Raw genomic sequence first — 4,999 nt, forward strand, 5'->3', positions numbered from 1 at the left:
CCTGCACACCCCCCACTGGGGATGTGCCCACAACCAAGGTACATGCCCCTGACCGGAATCGAACCTGGAACCCTTCAGTCCGTAGGCCGACGCTTTATCCACTGAGCCAAACCGGCTACGGCTGATTGGTCTTTATAACCACAAGTATTTGTTTCCAAAGCCATAATCATTTCTTATTTTTAAAACATAGTAATTAGTTTTTCCACATTTATCTGTTACAAAAAGAAATAAAAAAACAATTCTTTGAAATTCTACGTCAAAGGGGAAAAAAAGATCTTTTTTTTTTTTTTTTTTTTTTTGTAGAAAATAGCACAGGTTTATCCTCCAAGAAGATTTTCTACTATATGCTTCTATAAACATTAACAGACTACAGTTTGTGAACTGGACTTTTGTCTATTCAAATAGCTTATGCAAAAATCAGTGCAATTATCCTGTATTTAAATAGCAGAATGTTACTTATACAAAACATGCTTTTTAAAGCACTGGTTCCTTTTCCCATTCATATTGATATGAATGTGGTTTTTCTTGGGGTGTAACAATCATTTGTTTAAAAATGTGAGCATGGAAATGTGTTTAGTCTCACATTGTGTAATATTATTTTTTTCCAATCAAATTCTTATGAATCAGCAGATTGCAACTAATGTTCACTGATTATTATATTATACAAAGCTAATTTTCAAAAATGTGATCGATAGGTCACGGTATGTATCTTTAACATGTTTATCTGCATTATTAAAGGGCACACCAATAAAGATGAGGCACTAATTACTCCCATCAAACATATGTAAGTACAATACCCTCAGTGATACTGGTTAAAATTACAGTGATACCTCAGTTCTCAAACTTAATTCTTTTTGGAATGCTGTTTGAGAAGCAATTGGTTCAAAAACCGAATAATTTTTTCCCATTAGAAATAATGTAAATTGAATCAATTTATTCAGGAACCCCAAATAATTCCCAGGTCAAGAACAGAAGTTTTGTTCAACAACTGAGACATTTTTTTCCATGAACAACAGGGTGGAGAACCTAATTGTTTCAGATGGGAAACACTGCAGAACTGATGTTTGACTGTAATTTATAAAATGTTTCGTCTGCCTAATAATAAAAAAGGCATCATGCCATTTGAAATTGCAGTCCCTCATCACTAGTGAGAATATGGATCTTGTCATGTATTTATTGGCCATTTGCATTTCCTCCACCCTGGATTGTCCTTGTATATTTCTGCTAATTTTTCTTTAGGCTGTATGCTTTTTCTTTCTTACATTGTAGATGATCTCTGCATAGGGCTTGACTCTTTGTTACATAACTTGTGGGAGTTTTCTCCCATTACATGAATCAACATTTGACATTTTAAAAACTTTTATTTTAAAGCAATTTTAGACATAGAAAATGTTCAAAAATTGTACAGAGAATTTCCTCACACCCATAACCTAGTTTCTTTTACTGTTAACATTTTATATAATAATTGTGCAGTTACAGAAACCAGAAAATTAACATTCAAACAAATCTATGAATTTTATTTAAATTCCACTATTTTCCACGTGAATATCATTTTTCTGTTCTAAAAGACAATCCATTATCTCACATTGCATTAATAATCATGTCTCCTTAATCTCTGTTGTGACAGTTAGTCTTTTATTGTCTTTCATGACCTTGGCATATTTGAATGATACTGGTCAGATTTTTTGTAAAAAATTTCCTCAGTTAAGGTTTGTTCTATATTTACTTATGATTAGATTGAAGTTATGCAGTTTTTGCAAGAATGCTACAGAAGGAATGTACCCTTCTTAGTGAATCTTATCTGGGGACTAGAGGCCCATTGCACAAATACATGCACATCAAAAGGAAATTAATTAGAAGAAATATTTTAATATTGCTATTTGCCCTTTCTCTGTAATAGAAGTGTCAACCAAATTCACAATCAACAATTACAGATTGAAACACATGCATACGATTGGCACCAGCAAGAGCTTTATATGTATCTTGCATGTGTGAGTCAACTTAGCCTTTTATAGATATAGAATAAACTTGCTTAATTAAACCTGCTTTCTGATGTAGCTGAACTTTTTCCAGTCCAGTGAAGCACCCCCAACATCTCTTTCAGGTAATTGTCAGCAACACAGCAGTAAATATCAACATGAAGCAGATTATTATTGTAGATCACACAGGGAGAACAAAGGGTAAAATGTTGAACTGCAGCAGTGTTTGACTACATTCTGGGCAGTGAGAAAACCTGAAGTCATTTTCAAGGTCCACCATTTCTTACTTCTTTTCAGTCAGGTCAAGCTTCTATGCTTTGTAAATCTCCATTTTCTGGCTAATGAAAAGAAAATAGGATTCCACCGAATCTCCTATCTACCTACTCCAGGACTTCTGTGAGGATCAAATGAGATGAGGCACGGGAAAATGCTTCACAGACATTTCGTTAAAGTGTAAAATGTTTTCACCTGGGTATAAAGCAAGTCATGTTCCTGGGCTGAAGAAACTGTAAGGAGGTTAGTTGTCACTAGGTAGAGGAAGCCGGGCATTGCTACGTGACATCATTACCTGATGCCCACAGCAACCATAGGAATGGGCTGGACTTTGAGCCACATTTTGCACCATGGGGTCTTGGCAGTGTTGGCTGCGATTTGGTGGCCTGTTGCTTCAGGATGGTGGTGGGGCCTGTGTCCCACTTGGGGGGAAGATGAGTGTTGCTTTGTGTGTGCCAGGTCCATGGTGCCATTTCTTTGTGTGTGTTACTGCAGCTCCTGCATTGAGTGTCTGCCCCCTGGTGGTCAGTGCACATCATCGCGACAGGTCAGACATCAGACACTTAGCATATTAGCCTTTTATATATATATAGATACTTGATGTTAATATACCTTATTACTGCTCATATTCACTTTAATTATTTAGTAAAGGAAGTAGCTGCCAGGTTTTTCTGCACTTAAGTCATCTATCTGTATTCTATAGTGCAGGGAGATAACAGAGTATAGACAGTCCTTGGATTATGTTGGACTCGACATATGTTGTTTCATGGTTATGTCGCCACCTATTTATTTATAAAAAAAAAAGTTTCATCATTTCGATGTATATACATATGTGTTTTATATTTTTTTATTATTTATTTACCACAAGTAAAGGTCAGGATTCTTACATTTCTTTTAATTTTTTTTTTTACTGTTTCACTTCATTACTACTGTGTACATGCTCCATGTGAGTGATGCAGGTAGATTCTGGATTATGGCAAAAATCGCATTACATCACACCATAAGAACGAATCTCCAACGTAACCTGAGGACCTATTGTATGGAAATACCTCATTTCTGTTATATTTTCTCTTAGTATCTATTTTAGTATCTATTTATGATTTTTGCATGGAACAATTATTACTTAGGTGTTAGTTGTTTTCTTCGTTACTCTGTCCAGTATGATTATGCTATTCATTTTAATATATTTGTTATTGTTTATATTCCATTTTCATTGCTCCACTAATAGGGTAGATTTCTGTTATTAATATTTTGGGAATGTGCAAATCATGACCTTGATTTTAATAATTAGAGCTATGAAATTGTATACTGAGAGTAATGTCATCACCTCTTCATCCTTATTAATCTATTCCCATTTATTTATATTTTCCTCTGTTTCTGAACAACTCTCTCTCATTCACTTCTGCTTAAACTTTTCTGGATGGCTTCTTAAACCTTAGAAAAATCATGTACGTTTTATATTTTATATCCCTATCATTTCTACATCAAGGAATTCATAGTGCAGATTCTTTTCATTATTTTTCTTATTCTTTAATAATACTAGAGGCCCGGTGCACAAAATTTGTGCATGGGGGGTGTCACTCAGCCCAGCCTGCACCCTCTCCAATCTGGGACCCCTTGGGCCTAAACTGGCAGTTGGACATCCCTCTCACAATCTGGGACTTCTGGCTCTTAACCACTCACTTGCCTGCCTACCTGATTGCCCCTAACTGCTTCTGCTTGCCAGCCTGATTGCCCCCTAACTGCTCCCCTGCCAGCCTGATTGATGCTTAACTGCTCCCCTGCTGGCTCGATTGCCCCCAACTGCCCTCCCCTGCTGGCCAATGGCCCCCAACTTCCCTCCCCTACAGGCCTGGTCACCCTCAACTGCCCTCCCCTGCTTGCCATCTTGTGGTGACCATCTTGTGATGGCCATCTTGTGACGATGTGGGGGCAGACATCTTGTGACAACATGGGGGTGGCCATCTTGTGATGAGGTTAGGGCCTCACGGGAGGGTGCTAGGGCCACATAGGCTTTTATTAGTATAGATACCCTAGAAATCAGTTGATATCACTCAATTTTTTTATTTTTAAATAACTATAGAGACACAGGAAGGTTCAAAGACATGTATGGAGAGTTTACATTTACGTATCACCCAGTCTATGCCAATGTTAACAGCATATATAATTATAATTTAATATCAAAACTAGGAAACTCACATTGGTACAATCCATAGAGTTTATGAAGATTTTACCATGTTTACATGCATTCATTAGTGTGCATGTGTAAAATTATATGTATGTGTACCTTCATTTAGCAAGCACCATAATCATACTTAAAAATTACATCACCACAAGATTCCCTTGGACTTCCTTTATTTCCACACTAGGGGCCCAGTGCACAAATTTGTGCACCTTGAAATGAACTGTGGGCCACGAGGCTGTGGTAGGCACAGGGGTGGGTCTCGGCCCATCCTTTGTGCCCCTGCCTGGCCCCTCCTGCCATGGCCAACAGTCCCTTGTCTGCTAGCAGCCCTGCTCCCACCACCACCGCTCCCACACATTGACAGCACAGAGCAATTGGGGCAGGTACCATCAGCGGGTGTGAGCAGGGATGCTGCCCCGATCACCCTTCAGGAGCAGGGGGAGCTGGAGAAGCCCTCAGGGGCAATCATGGCCAGCAGCTGCTGCTTGCACCCACTGATGGTGCCGAGCGACCAGGGCTGGCACCGGGAGCTGGCAGCAGGTGTAAGCACTGGACAGGAGCA

The sequence above is a fragment of the Myotis myotis genome, unplaced genomic scaffold, assembly GCF_014108235.1.
Source record: "Myotis myotis isolate mMyoMyo1 unplaced genomic scaffold, mMyoMyo1.p scaffold_m19_p_4, whole genome shotgun sequence".
NCBI classification, from domain to species: Eukaryota; Metazoa; Chordata; class Mammalia; order Chiroptera; family Vespertilionidae; genus Myotis; species Myotis myotis.